At 53.1% G+C, this 27536-nt stretch overlaps 2 long non-coding RNA genes across 3 annotated transcripts in view; both read left to right on the top strand.

Annotated features, from left to right (window-relative positions):
* The window catches only part of LOC135443614 (uncharacterized), a 31930-nt gene extending 16309 nt beyond the window's left edge, over window positions 1-15621 (top strand). The window contains exons 2-3 of the long non-coding RNA XR_010439084.1: window positions 13681-13737; window positions 14186-15621. This is a non-coding gene — a long non-coding RNA (uncharacterized LOC135443614). The remainder of the gene's footprint in view (window positions 1-13680; window positions 13738-14185) is intronic.
* A 3873-nt stretch (window positions 15622-19494) lies between these two features.
* On the top strand, window positions 19495-24147 carry LOC135443612 (uncharacterized). 2 transcript variants are annotated; one of them, XR_010439082.1, is made up of 3 exons: window positions 19495-19587; window positions 23382-23504; window positions 23875-24147. It is a non-coding gene; the product is annotated as an uncharacterized LOC135443612 (long non-coding RNA). The 2 variants fall into 2 exon arrangements; XR_010439083.1 differs by lacking the exon at window positions 19495-19587 and adding an exon at window positions 21908-22039.
* The last annotated feature ends 3389 nt before the right edge of the window (window positions 24148-27536 follow it).

The following is a 27536-nucleotide window of genomic DNA, read 5'->3' as shown; positions in this document are numbered from 1 at the left end:
TTTGCTTTTCCACACAAAGATTGCAGAGCTGCAGCACATCTGTGCACATGTGAGAGCAAAGAGAGCTGATCAAGCACCAGAAATGTTTTTATTTTCTGTTCTGGGTTTTTTCCTTGTGTCTCCTGGTTGCTTTCAAGGACACATCTTACACAGACACCAAAAAATATCTAAATAGACAACCACAAAGTCGAAAATTTGCAAAATGATTAGTTGTCACTTCCAATAAGTGGGTGGCTGGGTCAGCAAATTCAGAGGCCAACATGGGCCAAAATTGCTGCATAATCTGCATTTACATTGGTCTTTCTCCAAGTAATGGGCTGTCACTGAGGAGAAATGTGGCCTTTCCAATGGCCACTGCTTCCCTGGAAAAGATGATTTGTCAGGTCTCAGCCTCAACATTTAGCAAAAAGGAAAAACACCTTGTCCTTCTTTTGAAAATGTTGGGTCTTCAGCAAGCCTGGAGGATTTATAAGGGTTGTGTGGGGAATAAATCCCCAGATCCCAAAATGCAGCCACATCTGGAGCCAGGGCAGGGGGATAAGGGGAACATCTGGAAATGGCAGGACACTCATAGGAAAGGAAGGAATGACATTATAAACTTCTAAACTCCTGAAGATAAAGAGGATGTGGGCACTGTCAGCTCTGAGAAATGAAGATATTCTTGTTTTGGGGTGGGGGAATGAATATAGGTATTTCTCCCTTGGATCAGATGGATGGTGCAGCATCATTAGCAAGGAGATCCAGGAGATTAGAGAAGATCCCCTGGAGCTCAAATGTGCAATAATTACAGCCCTTGCAGCCACACGGGCTGCAGACAGAGTTCTGACAGCAGCACCATGTGCTTTGCTTGCCTGATTTGCGTTCTGGAGAGTCTGGGCCACTCCTTGGGATGCAGAAATGTGCTGTGCTCTGTGTTCCACCTCCTGTGTGTCTGGGGCTGCTTGTTCCTCTCAGCCTTTGTGTTCAGCTCAAACCCTAAACCTGAGTGTTCCTCTCAGCCTCTGTGCCCGGCTCAAACCCTAAACCTGAGTGTTTCTGTGAGCCCAGCTCAAATCCTAAACCTAAGTGTTCCTGTGACCTTTTGAGTCTTTGTGTCCAGCTCAAATCCCAAACCTGAGTGTTCCTCTCAGCCTTTGTGTTTAGTTCAGACCCTAAACCTGAGTGTTTGTCTGTGTCCAGCTCTGTCCTACACCTGAGTGTTCCTCTCAGCCTTTGAGCCTCTGTGCCCATCTCCATCCCAAACGTGGGTGCTCTCCCAAATCCTCCCCATCCATGTGAGGCTGGGGATGGAGAGGCAGTGCTGTGGCCGCAGGGAGAGGCACAGTCAGGAGAAATCCCCTCTGTGGGGTGATACCCAGTGCAGGTTCCCATCCTGCTTCTCAGAGCTTGGCAGGCAGGAGGAGAGGGCAGAAACCCCCTTGTGCCTGCCTGAGGGGTGCAACCCCCCGAATTCACTCTTGAGACTCAGCAAGAGTGAATTGTCAGCCCTTAACACAAAGTGTGTCCCATGGTTTCAGTGACAGCAGCTCTTGGGCTGTTTCTCCATTCCATGCACATTCCCTGCACAGGTTTGCAGTGGCAGTGAGGAAAAGCAGCTTTACAGTGTTAAATCCCCAGCTTTTGGCCCCAGGGAGAGCCAGCCCTGCAGGAGACGCTGGGAGATGCAGGATGCTCAAACCCTCTTGGCCTGGGAGAGGGAGTGAAGGGAAAGGAGCTTGTGCATGTTCTCTTTCCTTCAGCTGAGCATCCTGCAAACCTGGGAGCAGCTTCCTCTGCACCTGGGGGCTTTTCTCCAAACCCCTCTGTACCTGAGCAAAACCATTCTCCTTCCAAGCAAATAGAAACTTATGGCTTGTCAGAGTCATGTGTCACTTTGGGCTCAGCTGCTTCAGTGTCTGTGAAAAGGATCTCAGAATCAGCTTTTTTCAGGGGTATAACATCACTGCAGGGAGTGATGCCCCAGACATTCCCTGCCAGTTACCCTCAACTGGAAGGCTCGATTGCTCTGAGTCATTTCATTCTGCAATGACTGTTTTCATGGATGTGATTTAAATTATGCCAAAGGTTTTTAATTAAAGTCACCCTTGTCATGCAAATATTTAATTTGGATTGATATATTTTTAGCTATGATTTTTGGAAAAGGCTCTTTAAAATGCATGAGGGTGTTTTGGTACGAGACTGTGTTGGTTGTGACACGAGGTGTCTGTCAGTGACTCCCTCCCTGCCTGGCTGCTGGGGCTGGAGAGGTGAAATTCCAAATTCCACCTCAGACTCTCCCAGAACAGCACAGGCTGTTGCTAGGCTTGTACTGTTTCAGCAAAACACGAATAAAAATAATATTTTATATAGAGGTGGGCTTGCAGAATCTTGTAACTTCTCGTGAGCTGGTGGAGTCTCCCCCTGCAGGAAGAGCTGAAGTGTTTTACTGGAGAATTCTGGTTTTAGTGTTCAGCATTTTAAATAAGTATTTTAATACAAGAACTTTCAGGAGTCTGAGTCCAAAAAGTGAGCAGAAATAGCTGCAGACATCTTTCTTTTCTTTTTTATTTTTATTTTTCTGTGTTTTCCTGGCACAGCACTGAAGTGGAGAAGCTGTGCAGCGTCTGTCCTCTGAGTTATTCTGATTAAGGAAAGCAGCTGATGCAGTGTTGAGCAGCAAGCCAGATGAGGTGGCCTCTGGAGGTCTCTTGCAGCCCATGCTTGCTAAAATTGCATTATTTGAAAGCCATCCTCACAATGAGTTATAAACCTGAGGATTCCCACGTACTGAAAATCAGTATTTTTTCTTCTCTAGACCTTGAAGGAGTCTCTATTTATTGTGCTTCCATGGTTCCTGCTGCATAATCCCTGCTGCATAATTCTTTAAAAATGGTAAATGGAGCAACAAAGGCAGCAAACACCTCAGAGGGAACTTTGCTGCTTTCCTCCTCCTTGCACAGAATGCTGATGAGGGCTTTTTTGGGGAGGGGTGGGGGCTGTAAACAAAAATATTCCTGCAGCTTTTGGCTGCAGAATAGCAGAGAAAAGCCAAGAGGATTCCTGAGCGTGTTTCTGTTGGGTTCAAAGATTCTCTCTCTTTTTTTGCAGCCACATTTGACATTGCCTGCCTGTCCAAGGTGCATTTAGGCACGCAGCATCATCAGCCATGCCTCCCAAAAATGCCTGTGGTCAGCAGGAGGGCACACAGGGAGGGAATGCTCCTTGCAGGCTTTACTCCAGGGAGATCTGGCCTCCCTTTGCTTTGGGGCACCAGCAAGGCTTGGCCTTGCCCTGCTCCCTGTTCCAGCTGAGACAGGCGCAGGGAAACTGATCTGGAAAAGATGTTCTTATCCCAAGGGGGGCTTTGGGAAGCAGAAAAGCTGCAGCAGTGCTGGTTTCTGAAGGCCCAGCAGCAAGGCAGAGATTCCAGGACAGAACCAGTGGCACCCTTTGCTCTAATCAAAGGTTAATTGAGTCTGCACTGCCCGGCAGGCTGAGGGAAGCAGAGCAGGGTTTTAGAGAGCAGCATCAAAAAGCCCCATTTAGTGATCTGCAGAGGCTGCCAGCTGCTTGACAGGAGGGAGCTGAGCTCTTGTTAAAACAAGCTTCTCTTATTAATAATGCTTCTGGTCTCTCTAATTACCCACTCATTGTTCTGTAAAAGCTGGGGAACTTGGAGAGTTCCAGCTAAGAAACCAGGATCTGCTGGTAGCCAGCAGAGGGATGTCACTGGAGCTGACCCCAGCTCTGTTTGTCACAGCTGCTGTCCCCCAGGCCAGCCAGCCCCATCTGCCTGTGCACACACACAGCCCAGCCTGATTCCTTGCTGTGCATCCCACAGCATCCTCTGGGGAGGCTCCCAGCTGCCTCGTTCCTCTGTTCTCCCACAAACAGGGCAGATAAAATCAGACATTTCCGATAAATCACTGCTGTGGTTTGCAGCAAAATGCAGGAGAAGCTTTTTTATTCCCAGAGAAAGGCAACAGGAGCAGTTCACGTGCTCTTGTGTTCCCTTGGGACTGTGGGCAGGCAGTGAGAGTCAGAAGCGATGCAGGGTCAGAGGTGAGTGGGGGGAGTCAGAAGGCATGTGAAGGAATCAGGTGAGCTAGGGAATCAGAGTATGCGAAGGATCGAGGTGATGCTGAAGGCCACCTTTGCCAGAGCAGGAACTGTCCCTGTGTGTCACCAGCCCAGCTCACAGGTCCCAGGCACCTCTCCTTGGCTGGAATTGGCAGCCAGGCTCATGGCACTGGTACCATTCCCCTCAGCCTCTGAGCACCGAGCAGTGAAATTGGATTGATTTCCATCCTGTTAGAGCTGTTTGCCCCATTCCAGTGCAGTGTGGCCCTGCACTGAGTATTAACTTCACCTTCTGAAAATGAGCATCAAATATTCCACTTTAGAGATTGCAGTGTTTGCATAAAATCCACCCAGGTTCCCTCACCAGGTTTGTGGGTATTGCTCCCTCCTGAGGTCAGTAATTGCTGGTTGAACATCCAGACATTTCGGAGGTGCTGCCCTTACAGGACCCTTGGCACATCCCTTATCCCAGAACCCTGGCATGGTGGGGTTGGAAGGCACCTCTGGAGACCCCCAGCTCCCAGAGCAGGGTCCCTGCAGCAGGTGACACAGGAATTTGGGAGTTTTGGGGTGTCCCCAGAGATGGAGACTGCAGGCCCTCCCTCCCTGGGCAGCTGTTCCAGGGCTCTGCCCCCTCCATGGACACGAGTTCTCCCTCAGGCTGAGGTGGAGCTCGTTGTGTTTCAGTTGATGGCCACTGCTCCTCATCCTGTCACTGGCAGCACTGAGCAGAGTGTGGCACCATCCTGTGACAGCCTTGGGGATATTTGTGTGGGTTGGTGGGGTATCCTTCCCTTCCCCACACTGACCAGGCCCAAGGCTTTGTGGGACCCTCCACAACCATTTATTTTGGAGTTTGGATTTTCCTTCTGCAGGGTCTGTTGCCACAAGTCAGGCTCACTGTGAAATATGAATCCATCTCTGTGATTGCTGGTTTCCCATTCCCAAAGTCTTTCTCTGTCTCTGGTTTTTATCCAGTTTGAAGTGGTTTTTAGCAAATGTGCTTCACCCACATTGGATATAAGCAGCAATTTGCCATTCCTTACGCCTGGGGTGACAGCAGTCCCTTCCTCATTTGTGTCACTTTGCCACCCAGCACTGTTGTGCTCCAGCACCTCCCACTCCAAATCAGCAGGAGCCATGGAATTATTCATACATTTACAAGCTGAGAATCTCTCTTCTCACCTTTGGGTGAAAGCTCCCTTGAGGCTAAATTGGGGGAGTTAATTTTTCACATTCTCATTCTCACACGGACAAACCCTTGATTGGTGTGATTTGCTTCTCAATGGTGTTTGATTTAGGCTGGGGTGGTTTTTCTGGGAACAAACTGGGGCATGGACCACCAGCGCACCAAAAAGTGATTTCTGAATGTGTTCTAAATAGATATTTCCTAAATATGGTTTTGTTCTTTGTGTCCTCACGTGTCCAGATCAGATTTGCCAGTAACCCTCTTTGGTTTCTGCTCTGGCGTGCACAATGGCCAGCCCAGTAAAGGTGTGATGGGATCACTGCCTGCAATAATAATTAATTCTTAGGGTTTGGCCACCAGGGTGTCTGGCACTGCTGCGTTCTGCAAGGGGGCAGAGCACAATGCACTGATAATTGTCATTACCTGTCTGTGGCAAATAAAAACATCTCTGTCTTTGGCAGGGCTCTGTTGTTCCTTCCACTGCAGTGAGAGAGGCTTTCCAGGCATTTTCTGAGAGTCAGGCTGTGATTTTAACAGACTTCCCTTACAAATTTATTTTTATTCTTCTTCACTCATTTTGCATATAATATGACTATGTAAATAATAATAATAATAATAATGAGCTGGTATACAAGAATTACATGGGTAATATCAGAACAATTCTCACCAATTCCTGCTTCCCTCCTGCAGCCCCAGCAGCAGCAGTGGTTGCTCCCTCAGGGTGATGTAGTTTCAGTGGTGTGTGCTCAGTGCTTTGGGTGCTGACCCAGAGATCACAGGGCTTTTACTCTGGCCTTGGCCAAAAAGAGAAGGGTGAGCAGAACTGAAAGGGAACAGTTCTTCTCCCTGCTTAATTCCAGGTACAAGTGAGGGAATTGGGGCCAGTTCTGCTGATCTGAGTGCTCCCAGGTTTAAATGGATACAAGGCAAAGAAGGCCATTCCTGGGGCAGAATTCCCTTTGTGTTGGCTTTGGCCACCTCCTCTCCCCGGTCCAAGCTTGGGGGAGCACTGATGCCAGGGCAGAGGGGGGACCTCAGGCATCCCCCTGCGTGTTCCAGGGTGGCCTCACAGGCAATTCTCAGGGCTTCTTTGGAAAGCTGGCTGCATTTCCAAGCCACACATGCCCTTTTCCTTCCATAGCTGCTGTGTCCAGTTCCCCTGGAATGCAGCACAAACACTTTGGGTATCTCTGGGTGCTCTTGTCCATCACATCCTCTCAGGAGCCTATAAAGAAGTTCCTTTTGCCAAGTTTCCCAAAATCTGCTTCATGCACTCCCTAGGGCAGTGGTAAATGGTACAACATGGGACTTGCAGTGGGGGAAAAGCAGGGAATTATCAACTGAGGTCCATCCCCAAAGGCCAGTTAGAACAGGGAACCCAGAACAAGGGGCTGCCCCGTCCTGCTCTCCCTGCAGGTGCAGAGCTGAGGGAAGCTGTTCTTCCAAGGGCCCTGCTCAGAATGCAGGGTTTTCCATGCATCCTCCTGTCAAAATGGTTATCCCTGGCTCTCCTCACAGGGCAGAGCAGGTGCCCTGTGCCACGAGGATGCTGCCCTCCTCTGATATTATTTCTGCACTCATCTGATTTATTTCTGCCCTCCTCTGATATTATTTCTGCGCCCATCTGATTTATTTCTACCCTCCTCTGATATTATTTCTGCGCCCATCTGATTTATTTCTGTCACCACTACTGCCTGTGGGTCCCTGGCAGAGCACTGGCTATCCTTGGGGTGGAGTGGGCTGCATTCTGCTTTATTTCATACTGAGTCCTTGGGAGATTTTTGTTCCTTGGCTTGTGTTGTTTGGAGTTTTTATTCCATAACCAGTGTAAATGCAGTGTGTCCCTGGTCCAAGTTAATTACATGCCCAGGTTAATGACTGATTGCTCTGGAGTGGAGAATGTGGCCAGTCACTGATGCACTGGCCATTTTCCTGCCCTGGAGCTGAGGTCTCCATCCAAAACCTCCAAAGGGATCAGCAGCCAGGTGACACCCAGGAATAATCTCCTCTTATGTGAACCTGCCACTGAGCTCTGGAGGAGAAGGTGTGGGGCACAGGAAGCAGCTCAGAGTGCAGGGAGTTATCCCAATATCAGTGTGATATCAGGTTAATATCTGTGTGAGATCAGGGGAGTTAGATTAATATCAGTGTGATATCAAGGGAGTTATCCCAATATCAGTGTGACAAAGGGCAGTTAGATTAATATCAGTGTGATATCAAGGGAGTTATCCCAATATCATTGTGCTATCAGGGAGTTACATCAGATTAATATCAGTGTGATACAGATTAATATCAGCGTAATATCAGGGGAGTTATCCCAATATCAGTGTGACATCAAGGCAGTTATATCCCATTCACAAAACACTACCTGGGAACTTGTTTTGGGATGAGAACACCTGCATATAACTCAGAAACCACCAAACCCCAGTGGGCCCGGGCCACAGCACTCAGGGGGAATTGAGCAAGAGCATTTTGAGCTGTGGTCTGTGGGAAGCAGGCACTGCTTCTGTTTCTGCGGGACAGGAGCTCATCCATCACTGTGATTCTCTGCAGAAGTGACTCCAGCACCTCTGAGAATTCCCTGCTCTTACAGAAACCAGATGTCACTGCCCACCGAGGCCTTTATTCCTCGGAAGGAGAGAGGCAGTGCAAGCCCAGAGTGCAGATCTCATTCTGCTGCTAATGACGAGTTCCCCTCCCGAGCTGGTTAGCAGCCACTTTGATTAGCTGGTGTTCAGGAGCACTTAGTGTCAGAATTCCGGCAGTTGTGCCCAAATGAAATGTTTGTTTCGGGCAGCTCCTCTCTCCTCCTCAGGTAAGGCAAGGCTCCGTGCGTCTGTTTGTACGCGGTGTCCCCGAGGCAATGTTTGTTTGCTTTGTTTGGCAGGCACAGGAGTCGGCGCGCTCATCTTTTATTCATGCAAGCATTTCTTGTGAATGTGGCCCCCAATATGTATCACAGGCAAAAATATCACTGGCAGTGGTGCCTGGGAGGCTCTCTCCTTGTGTTACAAATGGACACACAAATTAAATCACTGCTGTTAATGCGTGCCCACTCCATCACTGCGGGTTTGGAATGCTGCTGAAGCAATTATCCCCGATCAGAATTGCAAATCAGGAGTTGGCTTTGATGGGGAAGGAGGACATCTCATCCTCCACAGAGGTGCTGGCACACACCTGACAAATGAGTGTGGGCTGGGCAGGACCTACCCAGTGACCCTGTCCTGCCAGCCCAGCTCCAGGGGGAGCTCTGACCAGGACGGGCTTCCCTCTGCTCTGCCCAGGGATGGGCTGTTCCAAACCCCCGAAATCCCAGAACATGGTCCTGGGAGCCAGGGAGCGGGGATGGGGTGTTCCAAACCCCCAAATTCCCAGAACATGGTCCTAGGAGCCAGGGAGCGGGATGGGGTGTTCCAAACCCCAAAATCCCAGAACATGGTCCTAGGAGCCAGGGAACGGGATGGGGTGTTCCAAACCCCCGAAATCCCAGAACATGGTCCTAGGAGCCAGGGAGCGGGGATGGGGTATTCCAAACCCCCAAATTCCCATAGCCCTAGGTCTGCTCTGCCTGGAGCTGGGGAACAGGGATGGGGTGTTCCAAACCACGAAATCCCAAACATGTCCCTGGAGCCAGGGACGGGATGGGGTTTCCAAACCCCCAAATTCCCAGACAGGTCCTAGGAGCAGGGAGTGGGGTGGGGTGTTCCAAACCCCCGAAATCCCAGAACATGGTCCTGGGAGCCAGGGAGCGGGGATGGGGTGTTCCAAACCCCCAAATTCCCATAGCCCAAGGTCTGCTCTGCCTGGAGCTGGGGAACAGGGATGGGGTGTTCCAAACCCCCAAATTCCCAGAGCTGGGGAACAGGGATGGGGTGTTCCAAACCCCCAAATTCCCATAGCCTGAGGTCTGCACTGCCCTGGGATCTGGGGAACAGGGATGGGGTGTTCCAAACTCCCAATTCCCAGAGCTGGGGAGCCCTGCCACTCTCTGAGCCCCAAGGGCAGTAACTTCTGGCAGCCCCAGCTCCTGAGTGTCCCTTGCACCTCTGGAATCCTCTCTCAAACCCCTCTTGCTCCCCTTTTGGCTCTCCACATCCTTTTGGCACGGCTGAAAACCCGAGATCCTTTACTGACAAATTGCTGTTGCACCACAAATTGGGTGCCTTTTTATGTCCACTCAGTGGGAAGGGAAGGAAAAGCAGGTTTTCCTGGAGGAAGCTGATTGCCAAGCCAGAGATGGCATCCCGCTCCCACTCAAGCTTGGGTAATAACCTGTCGTGGCTGGAGATTTACTGATTTCATGCCAGCATCCTCATTCTGTGGGCACAGGGAACAGCTCACAGAGAAAACAGAGCTCTCTGTGCTGCAGGAACCTTTGGAGGTCACCAAGGCCAAACTGGGTTTTATTGTGCTGCTGACGGGGCCCTGGACACAAATTGCAGCCAAACATTTTCACGGAGAATTAAACTTGCTGGAAGCTCTGGCTGTCCTGCCACGCACAGGCAGAGCATGAGGAAACAGCTGCAGCTGGGGAAATGGGACAACTTTGGAGCAGGGATGTGTTCCCAGCTCTAAAAATACCACCCTTAACAAGCACTGGAACAGGGAAAATTGTCAAGTGCAGCTCTCATTCCTCCTGAGCTTTAGCACTTGAGCACAGGCCCTTCTGCCTTCTAATGCTTCCCAGTATTTCACCTTTTGTAGCAGAGCTGCAGAGTTCTCAGTTCCCAGGGGAAATTAGTTTAAAGTAGTTGCAAACATGCATGGGGTGTTGATGCCAGAGGTGGCATGCATGGCCTACAGGAATTCAGGCTCAGAAATTGCTTTAAGGAAGGGAATAAGGGTTTTATTCCAGTGGTCTGCCTATATGCAAATATATATGCATAATATATGCATGTATATATGAATTTATTACGCCAGCTATTAGGATTTAGTTGGAAGTGCAGCTGTGTTTGATGTTCTTAAAATCCTTTGAGTCAGTGGATTAAGGAAGAATCCAAACTTTTGAAGTTCTTCCTAACTTAAAACATAACTCCAGCTTTTATGATTTAATGCAAAATTCATGAAGAAGAACCTAAGGACTTTGAGACCCAGAACACATACAAAGAGTCCAAGTCAGTCATTTGGGTTTAAAATAGGATTTTAAGCCAATTTGAAAAATTTCATGGTGATGGCAAAGAATCCTACACGCTTTGGTGTCAGCAAGTTTGGTTCAGGTCCCAGACTCTGATGCCCAGTCTTCAGAACCCCCCATATTTAATTTTAATTTTATTGTTTATATATAATTTAAAATTTTAATTTAATTTAATTTGTGCTGTGCCAGGGCCTGCTCACCCTCACAGAGAACAATTCCTTCCTTAATATCCACTTTAAATCTAGTATTTTTTTCATGCTGTCCCTCCCTGTTGTCCCCTTTATGCCACAAATAAATGCATTTGTTTGTGTTTCCCTGCCCTGCTGAGTTATGATTTTTTTAAGACAACTGTGTGAAAAACAAATTATTGTTATCCTGGGAAATGGGGCTAAAGGACACCTGAGGAATGTCTGTAGCTCCCCACCTGTACGCCAGGGCCCCCAAGGCTGTGGTGTTGTGAGGTGAGAGATGAGAATTAACTCCAAGTTCTCAGAAGGCTGACTTGTTGTATTATATTAAAAGAAAATGATATACTAAAACTATACTAAAGAAGGAGAAAGGAGACATCAGAAGGCTGGACAAGAATGAATAATGAAATTGATGATACACTCATGATACACTCAGAGAGTCCAACACAGCTGGACTGGGACTGACTATTAATAAAAAACAATTCACATGCTGGGTAAACAATTCTCCAAATCACATTCCAAAGGAGTAAAACATGGAGAGGCTGAGGCTTCTCATCTCACCAGGAGGAGATACACAGGGCAGAAAGAAGAAGTGGGTTTGATCCCTCTCCCCTCAGCAATGAGGTTTATTAATCCAGGACTGAAAGCTGTGGTTTTTCTTACAATAACTGCAGAATTTGAGTTATCCTGCCCCAATCCCCTCCAAGCTAAGTGAGGGAGGATAAACAAAGCTGGATGTGTCTGTGCATGAAATTAAACTTGCTAAATTATAACTCTCCTGCTGGGCCAAACTCTTCTGCTCCTGAAGTCACAACATTGAGTTTATCTAGGACTTAAAACACGGGGAAACTATTTTTTATTTGTTTGGAAATTTTTTACTTGTTTTACACACAAAATTATCTGCCCTTTGAATTTCCTAGAATGCAAGTGGCAAAGTAGGAGTCGAATTTAGGTGCAAAACTGTGTCCTTTGCTGGGACACCTTCCACTAGCCCAGGCTGCCCCAAGCCTTGGGCATTTCCAGGGCTGGGATTTGTGGTTCTGTGTCTGTCTGCTGGATCATTCTGACCCTACCCCACTCATTGTTCTGTTCCCTGCAGAGTTCAGGGTTACCTCCCCAAACTGACCCAATTCCAGCACATTCATTCCTGGTTCTCCAGCAGCTCCCTGCTGGCACTGGCAGGACAAGGCTGCCCAGTGTCAGTGCTCCCTGCTGTAATGGAATCTGATTTTCACGTTGGCTTTCTGCAGTGAAATCTAAGCAAAATTTACACTTTTGAAGCACAGAGAGGGACCACCATGGTGAAATTAGCATTAAAATGTTTTAAAAAAAGAGTTCTTCTGCTCCGAGGAAACCACAAACTGCTGATTTACATATTAATAGCGTAACTTAATGCTTGGGAAGATAAAAAATGCAATCTTTGGCCAGATGCAGAGAATTAATTACAGCAGTGAAAGGACCCTGTGAAAAGCACAGAGCAAGGCCTGAATATTGTGAGAGGATGTTGTCAGTCAGGTTTGAGTGTGTGTGGGGAAATAGAGAATTGTGGTGTTGTTGCAGGACAGGTATTTAGGGTGGGCTGTCCCTGTGGGACATGCTGCCAAAGCAGATAGAAAAGATGAAAAGAAAAAAGATAAAAAGATAAAATGGAACACAGAGGCCACAGGAACCAACCCCTGGGCATTTCTTTTCCTGTACTTCCTTCTCTTGCTCTGGAATGTTGGTACTCATCCTGGCAGTGTCACTGTTGACATCAACCAAGGTTTTCTCACTGAAGTTCTAGGAAATACATTTGCCACCACATGAATTATGCAGGGAAACATGGCAGCATCAAACCCCATTAAACAGATATTTTCAGCTCTGCTTCTCCTGTTCCACAGGGGATCAAACCTCAGAGACAAATTAGTAACAACAGATTGCAGGGAAGGTGTTGAAAGGGAGTAAGAGAAAAACAAAGAAAAGAAAACAAAAAATAATTACACAAAAGAATTCAATAAAACAAAAGAATTGCACAATTTTAAAAGTCCCCAAATGTACCTTAAAGGGAGGGGTGAATTTTCAGTCACTTGTTTGGGGAGTAAATACACAGTGAGTAATCTGTGCTTGGGTATTTCCTGCTAACTGTGGGATGGCTCCATGGTTAGCACCACGGATCCACCGGTGACAGGAGACTGTGAAATCTGGGAAGGGATTTTAGGGAATGGATGCACTGTCCATCCCATTAGAAATGACCACCCAAACATCCCCAGGGCTGCAGGGCATTGTCCATCCCCTCACAAATAACCAAACATCTCCAGGGCTGCAGGCATTGTCCATGGTGTGCCCTGCATGGCACAGTGAGCGCTTTTTGTGTACCCTGTAAGGGACAATGTGTCACCAGAGCCTGGCCTGGCACACAGAGGGAGTTTTGGGCTCCTTGAGAAGGTGAGTGATTTTGCAAAGAGTTTGGTGGCTGTGGCAGGGTGAGAGCCCACGTGCAGGGGAGGGAGAGGTGGCTGAGTCTGCCAGGAATTGTTTGGAAAGGGATCCCAGGTTGATGAAAGATGTGGAAGAAGGTATGAAGAGGTGAGGGTACAGGCAAGGATAATGGCACAGTTTTTACACCCCCACAGTTTTTTACATGGGAAAAGGCACAGGGAGCCCCAGGAGCAAAGGGAAGGGGGCAGCCACCAGGACAGTGAGTGGGAAGGAGTCAGTGTGCCTTTTGTGAAAAAGGCCATTGGAAATGGATTGTTCAGGGTGTCGGGATCTGCTGCTGTACCTGGGCTCACCACACTGCAGCCCTGGCTGGGCCAAGAACTGTTCCTGGCAGGCACAGGGACTTCTCTGTCTGATGGGAATTTTGTGCCAAAGGGGAGCAGTTGTTCAGATGTTTTTAGTGAAGTGGGAAGGATGAGCAGGTGTGTTTGATTCAAGCACTGCTGGTGAATGTGTGTGGATGGGAATGAGCACTGTGTGTGTTACATCCACAGCTGCCATTCCCTTCAGACACCTTGTACAGGGCTGGGAGAGGCCAGGGAGAGTGAGGCATGAGCAGTCTCGTGTCCACTGAGTTGTTTTACACTTTTCTCTGTGGAACAATATGAATTACTTTGGTTTTTCTAACCCAGTTTAGGACTCTGGGTACTGACTGTGCGCAGCAGAACTGAGGGGCTGCCTCGAGCCAGGTGAGTTCCTTGGCTGGCTCAGATCCTGCTGCTGAGGAGCCAGCTCCTGGAGAAGAACAGATGGATGGAGGGACCAGGCAGGGAGGGAAACTGTGGGAGAGCCTGCCTGGCACCCCTGCCCCTGCCAGTCTGGATCTGGGACCTGGTTCTGGTCCTGGTACCTGGGCTGCTGCAGGCTGCTCCTCCCTGGGAGCTGGGGCTGCAGAACCCAGGGGCTTTCTTGGGGTCACAGGGCTTTCTTGGGGTCACAGGGGTTTCTTGGGGTCATTTTCGGTTTCTTGATGTGATTGCAGTCCCTGGGTGTGGCCATGTCTTGGGTTAGAACAGAAAATGAAACTGAAGGTGTGCATTCCCATCTCCATGAGCTGTTCAAGCAGGTGGGACAGTGTTCGTTCTCTCCTCCATGACTCATGTCCAATAACTCTCTCCACGGGATATTTGTGTGCAGGTGGCCCCCAGAATCTCTCTGGGTGACTCCCAAGTGACATCAGTGACATCAGCCCATGGTGAGATGCCTGCCCAGGGGAGGAGCCGAGCAGTCCCACCTGCATATAAGCCAGCACTTGGAGCACCAGGAGCATTTTGCCTGCAGAGTTCCCAGAGGAGAAGAGGCCCAGGATCCCAGGGGACCTTCAGAGGAGGACCAGGCCCTTCTGCAGGATCACAGCTCCGACAGAGCCACGTCCATCCCTCCCAGAGAGCCTCAGCGCCCCCTTGATCAGACCACCGGCGTGCCAGGTTGTATTCTGACTCTGTCACTTCAGGCTGCTGCTTTCTGCCTTTCTTTCATTTCTCCTATTAAATTGTAGTTCTGACTTGGGATCTCCCACTGGTTTGCTGTCAGACTGGTACATATTTTGGCACCCTGTGTGGAGCCAGTCCTGAGAGAAGTCAGAATTGCAATGTTGTGTTACAGAAACCTCCTGTTCACGGTGCTCATCGTGCTTACACAGCTCTTACACCTTGCTCTCTGTCTGTTTCCACACATGGGGAGCTGCCTGTCTGCTGTAGTGCTCCTCTTGAGCTCGGGGAATGCTCTGGAAATTGCTTTCTTGGTGTGTTGTATCTATTGCATGATAACCTCTGGGAAGGGGAACATAACTTGGGACAAAAATTCACTTTTGCTCACTTTTCCTGGGCTGGGCTGCATCTGCATCCCCCTCAACAATCACAGCCAGCCCTTGGGGGAAAGAGCAGAGAGTGGTGTCCCCCTGACTTTCACACTTGACATAGCAGTTTTTGAAAATTTTGAGTTCCCTCTGGCTGTCAAAGATGGCATCATCATCTTGCTGTTAGTTCTGCTTTGTGCTCTCTTTATAGCCTGCACCCTCTACACCCTGTACACCCTGTGCACCATGCTTAGAGACAGAGGAACACTCAGCCTGGTACAGCAGCGTCGTGAGGAGGATGAGGAGGAGGGAAGGACAGAGTCAGCAGCCACCACAGCTGCACAGCCTGCCATGGAGAGAGGAGGAACCAAAGACAGAGGAACAGGCACCACAGCTGCACAGCCTGCCATGGAGAGAGGAGGAACCAAAGACAAAGGAACAGGCACCACAGCTGCACAGCCTGCCATGGAGAGAGGAGGAACCAAAGAGAGAGGAACAGGCACCACAGCTGCACAGCCTGCCATGGAGAGAAAGGGAACCAAAGACAGAGGAACAGGCACCACAGCTGCACAGCCTGCCATGGAGAGAAAGGGAACCAAAGGAACAGGCACCACAGCTGCACAGCCTGCCATGGAGAGAGGAGGAACCAACAGCAAAGGAACAGGCACCACAGCTGCACAGCCTGCCATGGAGAGAAAGGGAACCAAAGACAGAGGAACAGGCACCACAGCTGCACAGCCTGCCATGGAGAGAAAGGGAACCAAAGGAACAGGCACCACAGCTGCACAGCTGCCATGGAGAGAAAGGGAACCAAGACAGAGAACAGGCACCACAGCTGCACAGCCTGCTACACAGAGAAAAGGAACCAAAGACAAAGGAACAGGCACCACAGCTGTACAGCCTGCCATGGAGAGAGGAGGAACCAACAGCAAAGGAACAGGCACCACAGCTGTACAGCCTGCCATGGAGAGAGGAGGAACCAACAGCAAAGGAACAGGCACCACAGCTGCACAGCCTGCCATGGAGAGGAGGAACCAAAGACAGAGGAACAGGCACCACAGCTGCACAGCCTGCCATGGAGAGAAAGGGAATCCAAAGGGCAGCCAGTGCTTCCACACAGACGGTCACCCATCCAGGGCAGCCCAAGGCAGCAGCTGCTGCCCCCGTTCAGAAGAAGAAATCCAAGAGCAAATCCATGCAAACAGAGACTGCTGAGGAGGTGGCTGGACCCTCACACCCAGCAGAAGAGCCAGTGGTCATCACTGTCTCTGTGTCCCTCCTGCAGAGGGAGCTCAGCCCCCAGAGCCACGAGTGCACCCTGGCCAGTGACAGCACTCAGGACAGGCAGCTGGCACCCCTGTCCTGGCATGTGCTCAATGCCCAGGGCATCAGGAGAGCCCAGGGGACTCTCAGCCCCGGGCAGTGACTGCTGGTGAGTGCAAGGGACGAGTGCTTTGTAAGAAAACCCCCAGGTGCACCAGGGGAGATGGAGCACGATGCAACAAGGAGATCATTCTTCCCTAAGAGCCCCAAGGGTGTCCAGTGCACGTTGCAGATGTGGATGGGATTTGTACAGCTTGGAGCAGAGATCCTCCTGTTACCTGGAGGTGCTGCAGTGGGGGAAGGAGAGGACAAGGTGGGAGCACTGGTCAGCAAATTAATGATTTACAAGGACACTGCCCTGTTGTGCACCCATCTCTCATCCATGGAAACAAAGCCAGCTGAGCACAGCTGGAGCTTGGAAGAGAAAATGGAAGAGGGCCACCAGAAACTGAGAGAGAGCTTCAGGAGGGGATTTACCACTTCAGGAAGGGATTTACCACACCTCAGCAGAACCAGCAAGTCTCTGCATTAGGAGCAGCTGTCCCCCAGCCAGGCAGAGAGGGTGCACTCCGCGAGGTAATTTCTGTTTCTCCTTTGAGGAACATGGGATGGGAACCGCCCTCCTCCTCAGCAGCCTGGGGAGCTGAGCTGACAAGAGGAGCACCCACCACAAGAAGCTCATCAGTGCTGCTCCAGCCCCTCGTGGACAGAACTCCTGTGGGTACAGCAATGATAACATGGCTGGCTCTCGTGAAGAACAACTCCTTGTTCTCAGGAACACATTTACAGGAGAGCAGCTGTACCTTGGCCAGGCTTAGGGGGCCCTGCTGCCAGCCAGGTGGAGGAGGAGGAGAGCTGGATCTCCTGGACTGTGTGGGTGCATGGCCTGGCACGTGTGACCCACAGAGGGACAGCTGTGGTGCTCACTGGCACTCAGTGCACCCTGATGCCACCAAGGTGTGTGGGAGTGGATCCCAGTCCCATTTCTGGGCTCACAGGAGGGCCCCAGCAGCTGGAGTGAATTATCTGGGAACAAGGGGCACAAACAGCCCGTGGTGGCTGCCCAAGGCTCTGCATGCCCAGCACAGCCCAGCCCAGCAGTGAGTGTGCCACAGACCCCACAGGACAGCCCAGCCCAGCAGTGAGTGTGTCACAGACCCCACAGGACAGCCCAGCCCAGCAGTGAGTGTGCCACAGACCCCAAAGGACAGCACTTTTGGGGTTGCTGCTGCACAGACAGAAGCCATCAGAGAGCTGATGCCCTGCCTGCTCCCTCAGATGAGCCCTCTGCTGTGGGACTGCTGAGAGCTGAAGAACAACAGGAACCAACCCCCACAGCAGCCCTGCACCATCAGCAATTCCTCATCATAACATGAACTGGCTGTAGAACAGCCCAGCAAAGGCAAAGTGCTTTGTTTTCCTTTCCCCCCTTAATTAAACCACAATAAAGCCCTAAATCCGACTTGTCTCAATGTGTGTGTGATTCCCATTTCCAGGAGATGATTTGGGAACTGGGGAGCCAAGGGAGGTCAGCAGGGCCTGTCCAGCCCTATAGGGCCATGCCTGAGTCCAGTGCACATTTGGGATTATTTTCAAACCAGGACAGGTCACTTAAACTCATGTAAGTCCCTACTCAGGGGTACTTTAGGTCCCAGGGGTCATGAGAGGTCATTTGAGGTCACAATCAGGGTTACTCCGGGTCATAGGGGTCATGAAAGGTCAAATTGGGGTTACTTTTGGTCATAGGGGTCTTTTGGGGACACAAAGGTTACTCTAGGTCTTTTGAGTATTTTTTTGGTTTTTCCAGGGGTTACTTTAGGTGATTTTTTTGTCCATCCCCTCACAAACATCCCCAGGGCTGCAGGGCTCTGTCCTCACAAGCAGCCAAACACCCCCAGGGCTCCTGGCAGCTGCCCCAGGGTAACTCCAACTGGGGCTGACACTTGTGACCTTAAAGACCAGCTGGTGACAGCCAGGACCTTTGCAGGGGCTGCAGTAACCCCTGACCTTCACCCTCCTCGGGAGTGCACGGGAACAGCCAGAGCATTTCTGTGCCAGCCCTGCCATCCCTGTGGCTCTGTGCCATCCCAGGCCTGCAGGGATGTTTGGGCTCTGTGTGTGTGAATGGCACTGGCCCGCAGTGCCACGTGAAGGCAGTGGGGCACAGAGCTCAGCCAGTTTGCCATGGGATCCCTGAGTGCTTCCTGCTGCCAGGGGAGGGTTCCCAAACGTGCAAACGGGTTTGGGGTGTCACACAAGCCCTGCTGGCTGTGGGGAGCCCAGCAGAGGAAATCCCTGAGGCAGAACTGGGCAGGCAGCGCTCCATGGCCCTGCACACATCCCTTGGTGCACAAACTCCATTTCCTGATGGGTGCCAGGCCTGACACTGCACAGGCAGCGCTCCATGGCCCTGCACACATCCCTTGGTGCACAAACTCCATTTCCTGATGGGTGCCAGGCCTGACACTGCACAGGCAGCGCTCCATGGCCCTGCACACATCCCTTGGTGCACAAACTCCATTTCCTGATGGGTGCCAGGCAATCCCTGCACAGGCATGCCGGCTGCCATCCCTTGGTGACCCCGGGCGAGGGGCGGGGCCCTGCACACATCCCTTGGTGCACAAACTCCATTTCCTGATGGGTGCAGGCCCATCCCTGCACAGGCAGCGCTTCATGGCCCTGCACACATCCCTTGTTCCACAAACTCCATTTCCTGATGGGTGCCAGGCAATCCCTGCACAGGCAGCGCTCCATGGCCCTGCACACATCCCTTGTTCCACAAACTCCATTTCCTGATGGGTGCCAGGCAATCCCTGCACAGGCAGCGCTTCATGGCCCTGCACACATCCCTTGGTGCACAAACTCCATTTCCTGATGGGTGCCAGGCCTGACACTGCACAGGCAGCGCTCCATGGCCCTGCACACATCCCTTGGTGCACAAACTCCATTTCCTGATGGGTGCCAGGCCTGACACTGCACAGGCAGTGCTCCATGGCCCTGCACACATCCCTTGTTCCCCAAACTCCATTTCCTGATGGGTGCCAGGCAATCCCTGCACAGGCAGCGCTTCATGGCCCTGCACACATCCCTTGGTGCACAAACTCCATTTCCTGATGGGTGCAGGCCCATCCCTGCACTTGGCTGCTTCAAGAGCCATGCACAAAGAGATTTGAATAAAGGCTGCTGGAGCCCTCCTGGGGCAGCAGCACTCACATCTGGGCACCTGCACCGTGCCTCTGCTCCCCAGGAACCTCTTGGAACCCCAGAATCATTCAGGCTGGAAAAGCATTGCCCTGCCAGTCCCTGGTGCTGCTGGGCTCATCACCTCTGCCAATTCAGAGCACCTGAGAGGAGTCAGGCCCTCAACAGGAATGGGGAACAGAATTCCTGCCCTTGCTGTGGCTGCTCCAGGGAACAGGTCAGTTTGCTGCTTTTGAAGGGTGTTTTTGCACTGAGGTGTTGGGTTTGTCACTGAAATTGCTGCGAGCCCTCAATGTTTTGGTGTTGTTGGAATGAAGAGAGATGTTTAAAGGAGAGGGGGTGCTGAAGGAAGCTGTGTGATGTGTTCATCGATACTCAGATTGTGTTTGGTTAAAATTGCACCTCAGAAAACTTCCCTCAGCAGCAGGATTTGTTCTGGGGGGTGCTTTGAAGGGCAGCACCACTGGCACAGACCCTGCTGGGGCTCACTGCCTACAACAGAAAAGTAAAAATTTACAGCAAAGTTTACTTTTCCACAATGCCTCAGAATTTCCCACTGCTCAGGTGTGACACATTGGAATGAGGAGCCTTTTTGGAGGGACAGGCAAAGGATGAGATAAAAGAACAAAAAGCCTAATGGTAAAATTAGCTCCCTCTTTCATTTTTAAAGGTCTGGGAGTGGAGGGCTGAGATCCCAGGTAGCCGTTTGTGCTCTGCTTCTGTTCTGCTGCAGACAGCTGAGCTCAATGAGGCATTTTCTCTTTGCCCCTGAACTGTTTTTAGGATGAGACAATTGGTTGTATTTGCTGTCACTGAGGACTCAGTGGCTTCAGTCCCTCCTGATCCCTGGAATGGAACAAACTCTGTGGCTGTACATGGCTTGTGACCCCTCCTGTCACAGCCACTCCTGCTCCTTGGCATTGCTAAAACCAGAACATGTGTGCTTTTGGGTGCGTTGTGTTTGTCCTCACTGGCAGCTGGAGCATTTTCTGATGGCAGCCCAATAGAGGAAGCACTGACAGAGATCCCCAGCTGGAAATGCCCTCCCTGCCCAGCACAGTCCTGGTTTCTGTTGCTCTTTGCTTGTACAAGTGGCCAGGGAGTGCCAGGTGAGCCTCAGTCAGCCTGGATGGATCAGGAGGGCAGGTGGGTGAGCCAGGGAGCATTTCCAGGGCAGGCAGAGGGCAGGGATTGTTCACTGGGGCTCAGCCCTGGCCCAGCTCCCCAGGCTCCCTGGAAAACCTCTCCTGCCTTCCTGCAGGCTCCTGTGTGAGGGATCTGCAGCAGAGCTGTGGCATTGCTGAGCACAAACACATTTACTCTGAATGCCCCTCACAGCCCAGGACTGAGCACTGCGTGTGTTTGTTTGTCTCAGAGCCTGCCTGATCCTCTCCCTGCTATAATGAAGTGTTTGGCTAAGCCATTGTTTTCACCATCAATGTATTCCCCTGGCTGCATCTTTGTGGTGGATTATTTGCTCCAGAATCTTTTCTTTTCATCTCAGAGATGAATATAAATTTCGGGAGCAGGTTTTTGAAACACCACTTTGCTTCAGGAAACTTCTCATGAGCAAGTCTGGGAAGCCAGCACTAAATCACTTTTGGATATTTTATTTCCCAAGGAATCAGGCCCACTTTGTTTATTATCAAGCAAAACCCCAAGCAGAATGTAAAAACCAAGACTGAAGCAGAAAGGAGCATTATAAAAATACTGAAGCTGTCTTTCCCTGGCAATGGGGAAATACATTGCTTCATGTTAATGTGAAAAAGAAATGGTGCAATGGTAAAGGAATAAAAGCAAAGGCAAATAAGAGTCTGAGAGGAAAGCTGATGTGTTACAGACAGTGTGAGGGGTGAAGCTGGGGTGTGAGGCTCTGGGATGGCTTTGGTGTCTCTGCTGCCTTTCACAGGTTTGTTACACAGCCCAGGCACTCTGGGCTCTGCACAAGGCTGGGTTCCTGAAATTTGGGGTGAAATAACAGGGTCAGGGGGGAAATGGGGCAGGTGGTTTGGGAGGGTTTGGGAGTTTGGGATTAAAGGAAGCTGCAGCCCTGAGAGAGAGAGAGAAAGGAAGATAAAGAGAGAGAACGAGAGAGAGAAAAAAACAGGGGAGAAAGAGAAAGAGAGGAAAACACGGAGAGAGAGAGAGAGAGAGAGAGAGGAAAAAAACGGGAGAGAAGGAGAAAGAGAGAAAAAACTGGGAATAAAATAGGAGAGAGAAAAAAAAAGATAATAAAATGGGAGAGAAAGGAAAAAATGGGAGAGAAAGAGAGGGAGAGAAGGAGGGAGAGAAAGAGAGAGAAAAAAGGGAGAGGGAGAGAGGAAGGCAGGGAGAGAGAGAAAGAGAAAGAGAATAAAATAGGAGAGGAGAGAGGGAGAGGGAGGGAAAGAGAGAATAAAATGGGAGAGAGAGAGAAGAAAAAATGGGAGAGAGGGAGAGAAAGAGAAAAAAATAGAAGAGGGAGAGAGGAAGGGACAGAGAGGGAGGGAGGGAGAGAAAGAGAAAAAAACGGGCAAGAGAATGAGAGAAAGAACCAGGAGAGAGAGGGAGAGAAAGAAAGGGGGAAGGAAAAACCCCCTTGGGCACGTTCCCCAGTGCCTCTCCCTTTACTGGACCAAAGCTGCAGGACTCTCTCCTTTCTGGGACAAAGCTGTGGCATTTCCTGACAGGTGGGGAATTGTCTGGGACCCTGGCCCTGCCCAGCTCCAGCTCGTGGCCGGAGGGGCTGGGGGTGCCTGGCCCAGTTTGGTGCCCCCAGTTTGGGGCCAGCTCCCCTGGGTGCTGCTGGCACCTGGAGGTGCACGGGGCACCTGAGGCACCCAGGACACAGAGAGGGGACATGGGGGCCAGGGGCAGGCACAGAAAGGAGCACGTGCATGTCCAGAGCGGGCACTGAGGGACAGGCAGGAAGGGTTTTGGCAAACCTCACTGATAAGAGCCAAAATGAGGGATGCAGGGCCCCAGGCAGCTCTCCAAAATGCAGTTTATTGTGTCCAAGAGGTTTCAGCAGCCCAGGGCTGTGGGTGACAGAGCTGTGCCCTCAGCTGTCAGCTCCAGCTGCAGGCAGGCCTGGACACCCTTTGTGTGTCAGGCCAGGCTTTGGTGACACATTATCCCTTACAGGGTACGCAGAAATGGTCCCTGTGCCATAGAGCACAGCCTGTCCTGTGCCTCACAGGGACACCACAGCCTGTCCCTGTGCCTCACAGGGACACCAGGGCCTGTCCTGTGCCTCACACGGACACCAGAGCCTGTCCCTGTGCCTCACACGGACAGCACAGCCTGTCCTGCGCCTCACACGGACACCAGAGCCTGTCCTGTGCCTCACAGCGCACACCCAGCCTTTGCTGCTCACACAGCCCCGGGGCGGGCGGGGATCCCGGGACAGCCCCGGTGCAGGGCCCGCAGTGCCGGTGTGGGCCTGGAACTCTCATTTGTGTGCGGTGTGCTGTGTGGCCTGAGGGACAGGGATTCCTCACAGGAACAGGTAGGGGGGGACAAGGGGAATGGCCTCAGCATGAAGGAAGGCAGGTTTGGATTCAGTGTCAGAAGAAGTTTTCCCTGTGAGGGTGGGCAGGCCCTGGCACAGCTGTAGCTGCCCTGGATCCCTGGCAGTGCCCAAGGCCAGGCTGGACACTGGGGCTGGGAGCAGCTGGGACAGTGGCAGTGTCCCTGCCATGGCAGGGCTGCGATGGGATGGGCTTTGAGGTCCCTACCACAATGTAGTGATCCTGATCTGTAGTGATCCTGATCTGTAGTGATCCTGATCTGTAGTGATTCTGATCAGGGCTTGCTGAGGTCAGTCAGCCTGAGGAGCTGCTGCAAATTCAGGCTGAAAGATGAGTGCTCATAATTTACACTGTGTAAAGCAAGAATGAATGCCTCAAGAAATGATAATGCATGATTGTTTGGCGTTTTGTTTTTGGTTTTTTTGGGTTTTTTTAAGGAAAGGGATGGGGTGAGGTGCTTCCTTTTATTTTTTTCTGAATCAATGTTATTTCTCCATTACAGCTTAGTAGAAACCTTATTCTGCTCTGGCTGCTCAAAGACCCTCGGCAGCATCTACAGGTGCACCTCAAGGAGCCTGGACTACAAGAGAGATTTGTTCTGTTTCACTATTGACTCCATTGAAAGGTAAGCACAGAATGTTTGTGTGCCAGCCCCACTGCACTCACAGGCATTGCACTGAGGGCTCTCCTGTTATATCTCTGGGAAGTGCAGAGGTGGCTTTTTCTGCTGCTCTGCCCCAGAGGGGTTTTCTGTACTGCTGGTGAGGAGCCTGATTTTGGAATGTTGGATGGAATTGGCCCAGTCGCTTTTCCTTCTGGGCTTCCCGTAGTCTGTCCATGGCAGGCCCAGCCTGTGCCTTTAGCTTGGAGCCCTCAGTCCTCAGGGAAAGGAACCTTTGGGAAGTTCTTACAGCTCTGCCCAGTGCTGTATGGATTGGGATGATTTTCTGGAATTAGGCTGTCCATTCTGACCCGTTTGTTCTCTCTCCCTGCAGACTGTGCTGCTGAAAGGCTGAGGTGGCACCAGGATCGGTGACATCCCTGACTCCCTGCGCCTTCCTGAGGCTGAAGCCACGTTTGCTGCCAGTGACCACAGAGTGGAAGATGCTACAGACTGAAAACTTGGGCATTTTTCTCCTGAATCCCAAGACTCTCTGCAGCTGTACACTGTCTATCTCTTAAAAGAGTTTCTGGCTTTTTAAAGGTTTTTACATTCTGCAATATTTATCTGTAACTCCATTAAAAAGAGTCATACTGTATCAATGTGGTGTGAATGACTTTGTTTGAGTTGGTTAATTAAAGCAAATTATTGATAAGGGGTTGGAGCTGGCAGCTCTTATTTTCTCTTCATTCCTTTAATTCCTTTCTATTATTTCTTAAGCAATTACTGCAGTTAGGATATACAATAAGGACAGCAGCATTTCTGCCCTGCTGGATTGGCAAATCCAAGCCCAATTCCTTGCAGAGACTGAGGGGATGGCTTTTGACAGTGGGAATTTGGTGAGGAAGAGAGAGGAGAGGTCCCACAAAAAGTGGTTAAGGCCAGTTCTGCTGGCTTTGGGTGCTCCTAGCCCAAAAATCATCCTGGTTAAAGGGAACTTGGGGAAGCAAGGGGCCCTGTGCCAGAGGCCCGTGCTGGGACCCCTCAAATTGCAGCCAGAGGCGCTGGGCACTGCCAGACTTTTGGGACACGGTGACTGAGAGGCTCCACGGCCTGATCCCGAGGGTTTTCCCATTGTTTCCTGTCGTGCTTAGCACCGGGCAAGGCAGTGCAGCCCCACAGGCTGAAAATCCCATGGGAGCAGCTGGAATCACAGACGAGCACACAGAAACCAGGCTGGGAGAGCACATGGGCTGCTCCATAGATTTATTTTTTGCAATGTGTTTTGAATTTATACCAGAATCTCTCCCTCCCCTCCCCTCAGATCCCGTATCCTTGAGTTTTGAGTTTTCTCATAAAGACTCCTCGGCCTGCACTGGGAAATGATTCCGTGGCCCCGGGAGAGCGGCGGGGTCTGAGGGTCCTGGGGCTCCCCCCGCCCCGGCCGGTTCCCGGTTCCGTCCGTGTGGAGCCTCCGTTCTGGGGCTCCCGCCGCCCGCGGCCGTCCCGGTCCCGATCCCCGCCCCACACCGCGCCCGCCGCGGGAGAGGCGGCACCGCTCGGGACCCCCCGGCAGCCGACACCGACAGGAGCCGAGCCAGAACCCCGGCCCATCCCGGCCCCGCCTCAGCGCTCGGGGCTCCGCGCAGCGCCGGGAGCAGCCCCGGTTCGGCCCGGTGCGACGGGCGGGGCCGGTGCGGGGGACGGCGGCCGGTATGGGGGCACGGGCGGGGCCGGGGCGGGGGACACGGGCGGGGCCGGTGTGGGGGGCACGGGCGGGGCCGGTGCGGGGGACACGGGCGGGGCCGGTATGGGGGGCACGGGCGGGGCCGGTGTGGGGGACACGGGCGGGGCCGGTGTGAGGGGCACGGGCGGGGCCGGTGTGAGGAGCACGGACGGGGCCGGTGTGGGGGACACGGGCGGGGCCGGTGTGAGGGACACGGGCGGGATCATTATGGCGGACACGGGCGGGGCCGGTGTGAGGGGCACGGGCGGGATCGGTATGGGGGACACGGGCGGGGCCGGTGTGGGGGACACGGGCGGGGCCGCCAGCGATGGCCCCACCCCCATCCCGGGCAGGGCGGGGCGGACCCTGGGCTCCGTGAGGCGGGGCCGGGGGCGGGGCCAGAGCTACGTAAGGCGGGGCTCGAAGGCGGGGCCAGAGCTACGTGAGGCGGGGCCAGAGGCGGGGCCAGAGCTACGTAAGGCGGGGCCAGAGCTACGTGAGGCGGGGCTCCGAGGCGGGGCCAGAGCTACGTAAGGCGGGGCTAGAGCTACGTGAGGCGGGGCTCCGAGGCGGGGCCAGAGCTACGTGAGGCGGGGCTGAGGGCGGGGCCAGAGCTACGTGAGGCGGGGCCGGGGGCGGTCCCGACTCCGGCTCAGGTGTGCGGGGCGGGTCCCGGGACCGGCTCAGGTGTGCGGGACCTCAGCGCGGCTGCGCGGGGCGGGGCCGAGGTTATTTAAGATCCGGTAATCTCGTTAACCGCCATTTGCTCACTCGGAGCTCGGTGCGGACGGGTGGGTTCTGTCCCCGCTCCGCGGCTTTTTCTCCCTTCCTCTTCCCTTCTCTACCTTTCCTTTCTCCTGCTTGTATTCCCCTTCTTTCTCTGCTTTTCTCTCTCCCCCCTTTTCTCTCCTCCTCAAAGCCGACTCCTTTCCCTCCTCTTTCGGCCTCCCCTCCTGTCTCCCCCTCTGCCGTTCCTTTTCCTCTCTGTATTCCCCTTCTCTCTCTTCCCCCCTTTCCTCTCCTCCCCTTTCGGCCTCCCCTCCTGTCCCCTCCTCTACTCTTCCTTCTCCTCTCTGTATTCTTCTTCTTTGCCCCCCAGACCCTACCCTCCTCTTCCCCCTACTCCTTTCTATTCCCCCTCTCTCCCTTCTCTGTCCGCTGTCCGTCTGTCCCTTTCCAGCCTTTCCCTTTCGCTTTCCTCCCTGCTATCCCTCCTCTCTTGCCGTTCTCTCCGTTCCTTCTTTCCTCTCAGCCGCGGGGCTGGGGGTGCCGGACAATAATAAAGCCCAGAGGGCCGGAGTCCGGCGCCCCCGGCCCCGCTGGAGCCCCGCTGGTGTCCCCCTGCAGTTCCATGGTTGTGAACGCAGGGGGCGCCGCCGGGGCTCCGCTTCCCCCATCCCACGGGGGCCCCTCGTTTGGAGGGGGTCCCGGGATGGGGGGTCGGGTTTGGGGACCCCCTTGTTTGAAGGGGGTCCCGGGGTGGGGGACCCCGTCATTAGGACGGGGTCCTGAGGGGGGGTCAGGAAGGGTCCCCTCGTTAGGAGGGGGTCCTTGGGGGGGGTTAGGAAGGGGCCCCCTCATTAGGAGGGGGTCCCTGGGGGGTGGGGGGGGGAGGTAGGGCCCCCTCCGGGGGAGGGGGCCCCGGGGGGGGCGGGGCGGGCCCCCTCCGGGGGAGGGGGCCCGGGGGAGGGGGGCGGGGCGGAGGGGGGGCATTCCCCCCTCCTGGCCCCGCCCCCCTCCCCCGGGTCCCCTCCCCCGGACGGGGTCCCGGCCCTGCCCCCTCCCGGGGACCCCTCCTCCGGACCGGGGCCCGGGGGGGGGGGGGGGGGGGCGGGGGGGGGGGGGGGGAAGCAGAGGGGGGCACGTCACTCTGCGCCGTGAAACACAAGTACACGTATAAGCACACACACGAACGGCCCTCCCCGTCCGGCCCCCCCACCCCACCCGCCCCCCCCCCCCCCGGGCCCCGGTCCGGAGGAGGGGTCCCCGGGAGGGGGCAGGGCCGGGACCCCGTCCGGGGAGGGGGCCCGGGGGGAGGGGGCGGGGCCAGGAGGGGGGGAATGCCCCCCCCCCGCCCCCCCCCCCTCCCCCGGGCCCCCTCCCCCGGAGGGGGCCCGCCCCGCCCCCCCCGGGGCCCCCCCCCCGGAGGGGGCCCTACCTACCCCCCCCCCACCCCCCAGGGACCCCCTCCTAATGAGGGGGCCCCTTCCTAACCCCCCCACCACCCCCCCGGACCCCTCCTAACGAGGGGGCCGCTGTAACCCGCACCCCCCGCCCGCACCCCCCAGTGTGATGTAGGGACAGCCGGAACCCCGGCGGTGTGGGGCGGT

This window comes from Zonotrichia leucophrys, chromosome 1 (assembly GCF_028769735.1).
Source record: "Zonotrichia leucophrys gambelii isolate GWCS_2022_RI chromosome 1, RI_Zleu_2.0, whole genome shotgun sequence".
Taxonomy (NCBI): Eukaryota; Metazoa; Chordata; class Aves; order Passeriformes; family Passerellidae; genus Zonotrichia; species Zonotrichia leucophrys.
Note: the sequence above shows the minus strand (reverse complement) of the source record. Positions and strands in the feature narration are given on the sequence as shown.